This window comes from Mustela lutreola, chromosome 5 (genome assembly GCF_030435805.1).
Source record: "Mustela lutreola isolate mMusLut2 chromosome 5, mMusLut2.pri, whole genome shotgun sequence".
Taxonomy (NCBI): domain Eukaryota; kingdom Metazoa; phylum Chordata; class Mammalia; order Carnivora; family Mustelidae; genus Mustela; species Mustela lutreola.
Window position 1 is genome coordinate 108846343 of NC_081294.1, and position 13238 is coordinate 108859580.

At 38.7% G+C, this 13238-nt stretch overlaps 1 long non-coding RNA gene across 1 annotated transcript in view; it reads left to right on the top strand.

Annotated features, from left to right (window-relative positions):
- Positions 1–13238, top strand: part of LOC131831402 (uncharacterized) — a 98148-nt gene that overhangs the window by 39191 nt on the left and 45719 nt on the right. Inside the window, exon 2 of the long non-coding RNA XR_009353636.1 lies at positions 12190–12251. This is a non-coding gene — a long non-coding RNA (uncharacterized LOC131831402). The remainder of the gene's footprint in view (positions 1–12189; positions 12252–13238) is intronic.

Below are 13238 nucleotides of genomic sequence, written 5' to 3' on the forward strand. Positions count from 1 at the left end.
TTCTTTATTTGTAGAACACTTTGTTTTATTTTAGTTAGCACATCTCACCCCTTCCCCGCAAAACAATGAAAAAAGTGGAATGGTCATTGATTGTTCTGAAGCTTAGGGAGAAAGGAGTCTTTCAGAAGAGAGCTGAGGGAATGTTGAGGAATGGGAGCTGCTTGCGTTTATCTATTATGTAACATGGATTTTGGACGTAGAAGCAATGGAACTGTGATAACAGTAGTATAAAATGCTTACTGTGGATAGAACACAGTGCTGCCCTTTTTGGAAGGAGATTTAAGGTAGTCTGAGAGCAGAGAGACAGAGGACACGGGCTTGGTTCCTAGATCGGCCATTGACTAATTGTGTCATCTTGGGCAAATACCCTAACGGAAGGGTGAGATAGAGTCCCACCTTTAATGGAACACTTACTGGGGGCAAGAAATTATCAGAAGTCATGCCATTTAATCCACACAGTATTCCCAGAGCATGATGTTACTAGCTGTATGCTCTCCATGGGGAACCTGAAGCTCAAGAGGTCGAGTATCCAGTCACATTCAAAGAGCTAGGTGAATGGAAGAGGGTGGGCTAGTGTCATGGTTGAGACCATGGGTTCTCAGTCAGTCAGGTGGAGGTTCAAATACTTTATCCTGGCTCTGTCGCTTATTGACTGTGTGTCCTCAGGAAAGTTGCTTAATAACCTTTATTTTCCCACTTTCTAAATTGGGCATATAATTCTCCTTCTGTCTTCTAGGATTGTTGTGAGGTGTAATTAAGATATTGCTGGCAGCTGCTTATATCTGTACTTGAACCTATGAAATGTTTAATTCTTTAGTTATGTTCTTATTTTATGACAGAACTGCAGTTTTTTAAGACTCAAAAGCCCGCACGTAACAATAATGACCCTCCTCTTCTCTTGTATCACCAAATTATCATGGGGCTGGTGAAATAATGTGATGAAAGCGTCTTGTGAATGGATGTGTGTGCCCATCTTTGTGATTTCTCTCTTTCTTATGAGTATGGCTGGGGTCTCCAGATGGAAGCTTCATAAAAGCAGGAGTCATGTTTTCATTTTTTCCTAGACCGTATGTTGCTAATTCACATCTCTGAAAACAGAAAGTGCATGATAGGCCCTAATTCAGTAACTCCTAGAGTCATTTATCTGCAGTACTTCTACTCAAATTAGAAACAACTTTTATTTCATATTTATCATTTTTGATGGAAGACTGCATAATCCTATTTGTCTTATGTAGAAGAAGGGTATTATTGAGACCCAAGAATGTTGTTAGAGTCCAGCAATCACACTTTTATGATATTATAAATCTCCCTCTTCCACATGTCTTAAATATTGTTCATAGCAACAGAAATCATTTTAAAGGGGCATGTTACTATTTTTAATACCCACAGGTGTTTCATTCTTAAACTCCGTTCTTGCCTGTATTAATTGCTACCCTTACCCAGTACTGAAATAAATGCATATTAATTTTTAGTGTTGTTTATTTTATTTCTGCAGGTGCGTATTAATTTTGAAGTCCAGTTAAGCCTGTCTAGACCCTAAATGCCACCAGATCTCTTAAACACACATTTAGTTTTTATTGTTTTTGTTACATTCTTTATGATCAGAATTAATGAATGTAGTTTTAAAAGCTTATTACTTACCCTGAAGACTGGATTTGAATGTGCTGTTCTGGTCTGCTGAGTAAATGTAGATTTAATTACAGATATTTAATTGCTTATTATGAACTTGATGGACTGGAACTGAATAAGCCCTTCTTCCCTGTTTTGCATCTTTAAATGCACCGCATAAACTCAATCCTGTCTAGCTGTCATTCTGTAGAACTTCACCAACTCATGAATCACCACTACCTGGGATTTGATGTAAACGTATATATGTTGGACAGTAATAGGACAGTCTCTAGCTTTCTAAAAATATGCGAAGGAGATGTATTTTATTTAAACTAAAAATAAAGGTTAACCTTAAGAGAAATTAATTCATGAGTTAAAGAGGGAGATAATCTTCACTTTGGAGAACACATAATTAGAATTTTGAAATTAGCGGGGCGCCTGGGTGGCTCAGCGGGTTAAAGCCTCTGCCTTCAGCTCAGGTCATGACCCCAGGGTCCTGGGATCGAGCCCCACATCGGGCTCTCTGCTCCGCAGGAGCCTGCGTCCTCCTCTCTCTCTGCCTGCTTCTCTGCCTACTTGTGATCTCTGTCAAATAAATAAATAAAATCTTTAAAAAAAAAAAAAAGAATTTTGAAATTAGAAAGCCCACTCAAAAATGCAAGTGAAATGTTGGAATAAAATGAAATATAATATCTAATCTAATGTCTAACCATATTTATTTTCATAACAAATCAGATACAAAATGGGGAACAGTGGCATAGAGAGATTTTAGTGCCAGCAGAATATAATAACTGTAACAGTGACTGACTAAAGTTTGGTTACAGTTTCCTTTCACAGTATTATTTTTCCGTGCACTGTTATAGAAAAACCATATTTAATGTAGATTTAAGAAACTGATTTTTAGTAAAAAAATTTTTTTGCACTTCAAGCATATTTATCCTGCAGCATAAAATAAATTTAAAATATTTATGTAATCTTGTTGGTTGATCAGTGTTTTAATCAGAAGTTCATGATTAAGGGGTACCTGGGTGGCTCAGCGGTGCCACTGAGCTTCTGCCTTCAGCTCAGGTCATGATCTTAGGGTCCTGGGATAGAGCTTCTGCCTTCAGCTCAGGTCACGATCTCAGGGTCCTGGGATAGAGCCCCACATTGGGCTCTTTCCTCAGCAGGGAGCCTGCTGCCCCCTCTCTCTCTGCCTACCTCTCTGCCTACTTGTGATCTCTGTTTGTCACATAAGTAAATAAAATCTTAAAAAAAAAAAAAGCTTGTGATTAAATTTTCACTTCAAATAAGAACAGGTATTTATATTTGGACTAAGAATCTGAATACTGTTTATGTTGACTTGAGAGCAGGAAATTAAAAAAAAACTAGTTTCAGCAAAACTGTCTCAGTCAATATGACTCCCATTGTGATGCCAGAAACATTATAAATTCCCAGATATTTTTTTATTTGTGTTCTTTTGGGTTTTTTAATTTTTTTTTAAGTTTTTATTTATTTGAGAGAGAGAGAGAATGAGCAGAGGGAAGGGCAGAGGAAGAGGGAGAAGCAGACTCCCTGCTGAGCAGGAAGCCCAACATGGGGCTCAATCCCAGGACCCTGAGATAAGACCTGAGCGGAAGGTGGACACTTAACTGACTAAGACACCCAGGCTCCCCTTATAGTATTCTTTTACTGTTAGCTAATGTGGTGGTCCCTTTTCACAGTCAGGGATGTGAACAGACTTTGCAGAAGTTTGTCTCTTTGTCAAACTCTGCCCTGGAATCTCTAAAAATCCATCAGGGTACTAACTCAAGTCTTCTAAAGACATCCTTGCCTTGGTGCTGGTTCCAACTTCAGTTAAGTCATTGAATCTATGAGGTTGATGAACTTCACAGTTTTCTCTAAAGATAGTTGCTTCAAAAGGAGCTACTAAAGCAGAAGATCTCAAGTCAGAAACCCAGATAGTCATGGAATTGTCCACTAAGACTGCTTTTTAAAAAAAAATGAAATACAGATGGTATACAATGGTACATTAGTTTCAGTGTACAACATAGAGATTTGACAAATCTATGCATTATGCTATGCTCACCATGAGTGTAGCAACCATCTGTCAACATAAAATGTACTTAAGACCACTTTTAACACTGTACAGCACCACAGCCTCCTGTGAAGTCCTAAGTACTGATTCCAAAAACAACCTTTCTGTTCCAGTGGTGGCCATCGAGGATGTGTGAATTCTTTCCTCAGTACCAGTGGTTTGAGGAGATGATACTGGCCTAGCTCTTTCTTGGGTACACAGCCACATTGTCAGGGTACAAGCTGGCTCCCTCCTAGGTATTGGAACATGTTCTAGAAGCCAGTCATCCACAAATGTAGGATTTCCATTCCACTTTGACCTTCCTACTCAAGTATGGTTAGCCTTTTCTCATGCAGATTTTATTTCAGGGCTTTCATTGTCCTTCCCTGACACTTGTCCTTTGTCAGGGTGATTCTCTTTCACCCTGTTAGGTTTCATTAGGAATCTTTTGAAATTTTACTGGGATATGACCAAAAACCTTCAAAATCTCTATCCAACACCTACAAAATATCAGTTGTGCCTCTCTGGATTAGCTTCTACAAAGTTTTCATTGAAGTAATTGTCTTAATAGAATATATTGTATTTTATGAGCATGAATATTTATGAAATTACAGTATTTTTGACTTTGGATAATGATCAAGATTTAAAGTTACCTGGAAGAATAGTAATTTAGTAGAAATAACCTTCATTTAAAAAATTATTTTTTACCATTTAAGAAATTCTCTTGTCTTATTGAAGAAAATTTTATCATATATTCTAGAAAAATAAGGAGACACTTACATACTGATGAAAATATCCTTTATTATATTTTATAGAATATCTTTATCACTGTGGCTTTTCTATCTCACTTGTTATGAGGGTAACAAAAGAACATAAACCGTTCTTTATGGTTGGTGGAGGTTAGGATGACTAGGTAAAAGATATAAACACTTTCCTTCTATTCTACCCTAAAAGGTAGATGGCAAGCTTTTCAACTAAAGTCTAGCTTTGGATGATTTAAGACACGAGATACTCATAATTGTCGCAAAAATATTCAACAGTATTTTCAGAGAGTAGGGAACAGAAAAACATCTCCAATTTAGTTTTTGACCCACCCTTAAAGAGTATAATGGCAATGACTACAGGGTACTGTGGGAAGTCAGTGGCTGGAAGGGGCTGGGACATCTCAGTACAATGGGATTATGGCGCGTCCTCACCAAATGTAACCAAAGTCAATACTCAAAACTATACTTTTCCTTAAACTAAGACAGATTAAAATATATATGCTTTCTTTTTCTTGAGTGATACATTTGTAAAGAATTACATGGCAGACCCTTTGTGGGAAGGGAACATCAAGCATTCCATTATCTCAGGATTTTTTGAAAGATGAGTTGAGTCAGTTTGTTGGAGTTGTTGGAGGTGTCAGCAGGAGAAGGATGTCAGCTTGCTCACTATCTCTGGTTCTTCTTGGTGGATATGTCATCACGGACTCAAAATAATGAGAGTCATTTTCACCTCATATTTCCTGAACTCCTTGCACGTGAGCACAACTTTACTGATCACTCTTGGCTCTCTGACATTCCAAGGAAGGTTAACACATCAAAGCCACAGCTAAGGGACAGAATCCTGTCATTTTTTAACAGGCAGGAGCCCTAGTCATTGTTGAGTCTGTTGTTTTTCCTTCAGAGCTAAGACTCATGAAACTTATGAGTAACAAGTGTAATAATAACAGCCAACATTTATGGGCACTGTGTTGAGCAAGTAACATGGATTATTTAATTTAATCCGCATAACAATCCTGTAAGGTAGGGACTATAATCCCCACTTCATAGTGAGAAGATCGATGTACAGGCAGGTTAAGAATCCTGCCCAGCGTCACACAAACCCATGAGTGCAAAGTAGAATTTGATCTCAGAAATATATCTGCAATGGCAAAAGCGTAATGACTATATCATACTGCCCTTTCATTTTTTAAATCAAATTACTATCAAATTATTACATGGCAGTTTGGTAGAACTTCAACCCAGATTTTCTCCTTCCCAGGCTTCTGGTAATGATTAATAATTATGATAAATGAGTTGATTGAGCAATAGTAATAGCTGCTAACTTTAAATGTATTTATACGCACATGCACACATATTAGTTCTTGCCTCATGGTCCTGCCCCTTTCTCACTTCTTGTATGCCTCTTTCTTTTCCTAGCCTTTTTGAGATAGAATTAACAAATGTTTTTACATTTAAAGTGTACAACATGGTTATCTGATATATGTATGTATTGTGAAATATTTACCATAATCAGGTTAATTAACTCATCCTTCACATCACATAGTTCCCTTGTCTGTGGCTGTGTGAGTGTGTGGTGAGAACACTTCAGATTGATATTCTCTTAGCAAATTCCAGGTATATAGGACAATCTTATTAATTATAGCCATCACACTATATGTACATTTTCTATTATTCTTAAAGACCTTTACCAGGAGTTTAATTTACTCAACCTTAAGAATTTTATATTTTGTGGAATATATTTCCCACTGTTGTGGAATATCTCTACTACTTGTTATCTAAGTAACTGATTGTAAACTCAGAGCATCTTTCTGTCTGTCCCAGCCTTGATTCCTACATGTGAATTCTTTGTCCATTTTTTCCCTTTTATTAAACAAAAGGCTATTTCTGTTCTGTATACTCCCCTGCTGAACACTTATCCTCCTCTAGCCCAAACACAAACAAATTCCATCCTCTTCCAAGCATCTCTAGAAATTAGTTCGATTTTTGTCTCATAAACATCATACAGAAAGGTGCATAAACATAAGCTCCTTTACAGATTAATTACCATTCCAAGGAAGCCTCTCAGGTCAGGAAATCCAACACTGCTAACACTTAAAAGGCCTTTGAGGGACTCTCCTTTATTACAAGCTCCTACTTCCAATAGGTAACTTTCTGTATCAATGTTGTGTTAATTATGCTCTGGATTTTCTTTTTTTAAAATTTTTTATTTTTTATAAACATATATTTTTATCCCCAGGGGTACAGGTCTGTGAATCGCCAGGTTTACACACTTCACAGCACTCACCAAAGCACATTGGATTTTCTTTTAAATATATAGTTTCCCATTCATGAGTACATACATGAGTTTCATTTGGCCAGTATGATCCTCACTTTTTTTTTTTCTCTTTCTTCATCTCCCCTACGATGTCTTTTTTTCTTTTTTTTTTTTTTAAGATTTTATTTATTTATTTGACAGAGAGAGATCACAAGTAGGCAGAGAGGCACAGGGTGGGGGGTGGGTGGCGGGGAAGCAGGCTTCCCACCGAGCAGAGAGCCAGATGTGGGACTTGATCCCAGGACCCTGAGATCACCACCTGAGCCGAAGGCAGAGGCTTAACCCACTGAGCCACCCAGGCGCCCATCCCCTATGATGTCTTATCTTACATTCTTCCTCTTGTGTCTTTCATGTTTCTGGTACAGAAATTCTGTTTAATCTTCCTGTGGTTTATATTTATTAATCAGTATAATCGAAGTCTGTCATCATCTCTGCATAGCAGTGTACATTTGGTTCTTGTAAATTCTCTGATTATTCTTTTATTTATTCCTTCTATTTGTCATTACAAGCCATTATTCCCTAACAACCTGGAAAGAAAGTGAAATTCAGAGAACCTGTTAGGGAGGAAGAAAGGGCAAGGTACGGCATTTACTACTTCTTACCTTCAGAGACAATGACTTCTGTGTGGATTCCGCATTTGGGGAGCCCAGATGTGTCATCTCCAAAAGCCTACACATCTGCTTTTCTTAGTTCTTCAGGAACCAGCAGAATCAATCCTTGGACTAACACCCCACCCCATGAAAAATTCGAATGGAAAATGGGAACTATAATACATAAAATAAAATCTAAGAACTATTTGTACTTATTAGAAAAGGCCTATGATCTTATCTAGCCAAAAACATTTCAACATTGGTCCCTTAGAGAAAACGACTATGCCGCCATCCCAAATTGTGTTTTGAAGACCATTTAATGGTCTGGGGATGATGCTCGTATTACGGTAAGTGAAAAAGCAGGTTCCCCAACTCTATATTGAGCATAATCCCAATTTGGTGAAATAAATGCACAGAGAAGAAATGATGGAGAAAAATACTCCAAGACATTACAAGACTTGTCTCTGCATTTTGGTGGGATTAGGAGTTATTTTTAATTCATTTTTACATCTTTCTGTATGTATAGACTTTTCCATAACAAGCATCCTACTTTCATAACTGAAGACAAAAAAGCTATGTTAAAAACAAAAACAAAAACTAATGAACTGGTTGGGTAGTTTTTGCCTATTGTTTGACAAAAAAAGAGGATTGCAAGTGCCTTCTTTGTCCCAGTCAGAACTCTGCTATATGTCAGTAGGGACCACAGCTCAACCTGGAGGGGCTTTTGACTTTGACTGCAGACATTTGGATTGGCACTGTTTGTCCTTTCCATCCCCATTCCCCAGGTGCTTCCATCTGGGCACTTGTGAGCCCTGCTCACTCCCTGACTTCACTTGATGCTCCCATAAGTGTTCCATAAGGTTTGGGAGCCACATCTCCCTGATGAGTAAGGAGGCCTGGACAAGAAAAGTCCTGCCTATTTCTTATCATCCTTGCCACACCAGACCTGTGTCATCATGACCTGGGGACCAGGGTACTTAGGATGTCACTGAATGAGGACATCTCCAGGGTGGGTTCCTTTCCTCTCCCTCTGAGGTCGGGCCTCTTCCTTCCCCAGGGACCGCAAAGCAATAGGCACCGCCAGGAAGCGCATAGGCACAGTGGGTCTCTGTGCAAGTGGGAGTTTGGGTTAGGAAGTCAGTTACAGTTTTCATCAGGATAAAGATATCCAGATGTGAGAGAGATTCATGTTCCTTCCCACACCATGCAACAGATGACTGAACTAAAAGAAACATTTATTCTGTGAAGGAAGAAAATGAATACACCTGCATGCACTATCTTCTCTCTACTCTCATGTTCCTTAAATTAAATTAAACCACCAAACAGGTCCTACTGGCTAAAGGAACAAATGCATTACTGTATTCAAGAGCATTTGATGTAAATTTCTTAGTGAAGAAAGAATAAATAGAAATTTATACGATGTATGTAGATGCTGTAAGCCTTGCAAGAGATTTATACAAAATTTCTTGTTCCCAAACCTATCATGTAATTGTGCCAAATCCATTCTGTACATTTGATCTATAGAATATTTTTGCAATGTTTAATGTGAGAGCCATTTTCAGATGTGGCTTATATCTCTTCACTTTATAGTAATATCTTATAAAATATTTTTTAAATCTAATTTAATTTTTTTTCAGTGTTCTAAAATTCATTGTTTATGCACCACACCCAGTGCTCCATGCAATATGTGCCTTACAAAATGTTTGACTGAATCAGAGAATTTTAAAGTTGGATCTCAAAGAGCGAGATCATATTGTTAGTTTTTTTAATACGAAAAAAATACTGAGGTCCAGGAATAAATATACATATGTACTGTGTATGTGTATGTGAGTGGAAACTTCAATTGAAGTTAATGGATTTTTCTTTACTTTAAAAAATATCCTACAAGTCTAATACTTTATTATATTCATATTTGTTGATTAACTAGTTGATAGTTTTAACCAGGATGAAAAAATAATATTAAGCAAGGGAGGTAAAAGGGACTTCAAAGAACAATTATCTGCCGTGAAAGTGGAAACCTTGGATTGGCATATGAAGGAAATAACACGTTTTTATTGCTACTAGTTACACAGAATATTTTTAGCAGTGTTCTCATCCCCGATGACAGAAATCCCATCACACGCTAAATAACTAAAAGCATGGATTGTGGGTAAGAAAAAAGAGAGGGGGGATGAAGTTTGGGCCAAGTGTACAGTAAAGAGGTTTAAATATCTCATAAAACATCAGACCATACTGGTCTTTCAGAATTTAGGGCAGTTCACTTTCAGCAAAGTCCAGCTTCCTTTGCACAAGAGCAATGCCTTCAGATTATTTTTTGAACATCAAACAGGCTTTTTTCAGGACCTCATTTTAATGAGTTCTGATGGATAATCAGAAATACATGGATTAAGTCTGCTTTCAAATAAACATGCGTTTAGCAATTAAAGAGAAGAAAGCTTGGCTCAGTGTGCTCTGCGTCTGGCCAAGCTCTAAACATGGGACGAGGCAGTTGAGAGTGTTGGATGAGAACATGCAGTTGAACTTTATAAGCTTTGCTCAGCTTCTTCCTGGGGGATGAGAAAACGCTCAGTACCAGTATATCAGAGACTGTTCATTGGCCCCAGTCAACACCTACATGGCAGAGACTCGGGAAACAGAGACCGTGCCAACAGCTGTCTGCATTTAGATGTATTCCTAAAGAGCTCATTAGCTTTCCCTTCAGAAGACAGTCAGTGTGGTGGGCAAGGAAGGGCGCAGTCTCCAGAACCAGCTTCAAACCCCAGCTCAGGGCGCCTGGGTGGCTCAGTGGGTTAAAGCCTCTGCCTTCGGCTCAGGTCATGATCCCAGGACCCTGGGATCGAGTCCCGCATCGGGCTCTCTGCTCAGCAGGGAGCCTGCTTCCTCCTCTCTCTCTCTCTCTCTCTCTCTCTCTGCCTACTTGTGATCTCTGTCTGTCAAATAAATAAAAACTAAAAAAAAAAAAAAAAAAGTTAAAAAAAAAAAAACCCAGCTCAGTCATTTCCTACTAGTTCGTTACTTAGCCTCTCTCAGTTTGCTGAGCTATAAAATGGTAGCAATAATACTGTATTTCATAGGGTTGCTGTGATCATTTGATAAAGTAATAAAATATCCAATGGATGTTAGTTATAATTAGTATCTCACTGTTTAAAATCTGAGGATGTGACAAATTTTTCACAAATTGTGTCTGAGAAGTGTGTCTTTTAAGAAGAGACAGCACTCTTAAGTCTCTAATGAGATATTTCCAGAGAGAGCTGAATTAGAAAAGGATTAGTACCTTTAAAGGCCACATTTGCTAAGAGATAGATGTGGGGAACTGCTGTTGTCAGCAATCTGGGGTATGGGTTTAGTCTTCAGGAAGAAATCAGATTAACTAGTTTGTACATTTTCAGCAAAAATATTGATAAAATAGTAAGAGTTTAATAGGAGAATGATATGGATTTTTCTTGGAGGCTGATCTATATTAGTGAAGTAGATGCTTAATATACATTTAATTGAGCATTTCCCAGAGTTTGTCTTATGACCCACTAGTGCTATGAGATGCTCCTTTACAAAGGGTTCTGTGGTCCATTTGGGAAGTAGTGATTTCTATTTCTATTAGAATCTTTAAAAAAATTAGTGATTTCTATTAGAAATAGTGATTTCTATTATGCCACTATTATCCCACCTCAGAAATTCATAATGTGTCTTAGCGTATTAAATGCTCTGATGAGTCCTGCTGTAAGGAAATCTATATAACTTTACCCAATGTTTCTCAAAGTTATCTGACTACAGATCCCAGGGGAATTTTCCATGGAATGCACTTTGAATGTGCTAACCTAAGTTAAGAATCATGATTTCATTGTGCACACCTTGACATTCTAGAATCTCGGGATTCTCGGGATTCCGAAAATACCTGATGTGAGAAAAATGGGGGCCAGAAACAGCAGCAAGAAGAAAAGAAAGTGGAGAGCTGACCTGAGAGTTAAGAAAACGAAAATGTCAGAACTTACCCATTGGCATCCTGGCTTCGGCACCTCTCCAGTCAAATGTCATTTCTTCTACCCTTGGCTATCCTTTCTAAGAAAAAAATGTCTTTCACCTTTGCCAAGTTACTTTCTTTATTTTCTTCATAAACCTCTTTACTCTCTGAGAGAACACTTATGTGTTCACTCATTTATTACTTCCGAGAGCAGGGACTTGCCCTTCATCTCTGTCCCCAGTGAAGAGAACACCTGGTATGAAGCAGATACCCGATAAGTGTTTCTTGAAAGAATGAATAAATGATAATGGTGTGATTCATTGAGATTCCCTTCAGTAGAGAAGGAGTAAATTTTAGGAAGAAATGAAACAAGTTTAGTATTTAACATAATGAGCTTGAGAGGAATCATCAGATACAAGTATTTGTAGTAGCAAAGGAAGTGAGACCTTCCTATATGAGCTATGGACGGGAGGGGCAAGAATGCCAAGCACATCATCATGATCACCACCACCACCACCACCACCACCACAGCTAATATTTACTATTTGCTATTTGACAGAAACTATTGTAAGCACATTCCGTGTGTGAATTCACTTAACCTTCACGATAACCCCTAGAGGTAGGTGCTGTTATTATTCTCATTTTACAGCTGAGTAAATCAAAGCTTGGGGTGGTTTAGGAAACCTTTCAAGGTCACAGAGCTAAGAAGTCATGGATTTGGATCCTTGCTATTCCCTTAGAAACAGCATCATTTAAGAATTGTACAACAAAAGAGGAACAAAAAGATCACTGGAAGAAGGAGGCCAGAGACATCAGTGGACAGGAAAGCCTAAGAAGGAAAAGTTGATATTATCAAATTCTGCAAGGTGACATTTGAAAGTTTTAATTCTTTTTTTCAGAGCTCTTTCAGTGGTGTCATGTGGACAAGCCAGATGGCAGCGACTTGAAGAGTGACTAACCAGTGAGTACGTTGGTCTATTAGACTATTCTTTTGAGGACCTGCCTATAAAAGCTAGGACAGAGAGGAGGAAAATAACTAGAAGCTGACATGAAGCAGGGAGAGCGTTTTAAAAAATCTATAATGTGGTGGAGAGTCTGCTTATAGGCTCCCAAGAAGAAAACAGTGAAGACGAAGAGGACAAAATGACAGCAGAGGGTGAAGTCTTGGTTTTGAGAAAGCTGAGAAGAGATGGACCAAAGAACACAGATGGCAAAGAGATCATGGGCAGGGGTTGCACTGTAGGCTGCTGGACTCAAGTGAATTCAGATGATACATTTCTCATGGACTCAGTCTGTACACATGTGTGTTTGTGAGAGTGTGTGTGTGTGTGTGTGTGTGTGTGTGTGTGTGTGTGTGTGTTTACAATAGTACTTAGCATTCTATGTATAGAAACAAAAAAGTCAGTAATGAGATTGAGCCAAAGCAGAGGGCAGGCGCAGAAGGACTGTGAGGATTCTGTCTGAAGTAATGTTAGGAAATCTCTGAGAGCAGAGAAGGAGACAAAGCTATGAAGAGGGTGGTGGTCAAGGAGAAGAGAGAAGAGGAGGCTTTGAAGGCCCCAGATGGAAGAGCAGTTACACAGGAATGAGGATGGTGAGATAGCTGAGGCCTCAGGTGTGCTCATGCATTCCTGGGTGGAGGAATCCTGAGTCATGAAGGAGCCTGGGAGGTGTCTGTGAGAGTGGGAAGCTGGGGTGGAGTAGAGGTGAAGATTGTTGGTTTGAGGAAATGAGAAGTTCTGCGAGTGGGTTGATGGAAGTGCTCCTCACCCAACATACAATTGTGGAAGCTGTGCAGGATGACAGCAGGACTTGGAGTGGAGAAGAGAATGGCCTGGGGACAGTCTATTCCATGATTAGGGATGTGAACCTGGGAGCTGTGCAGATGACAGCCACAAGATGAGTGAAATGGCTGGATAACAGAAACTCTAAGGAAGATAGGTAGCTC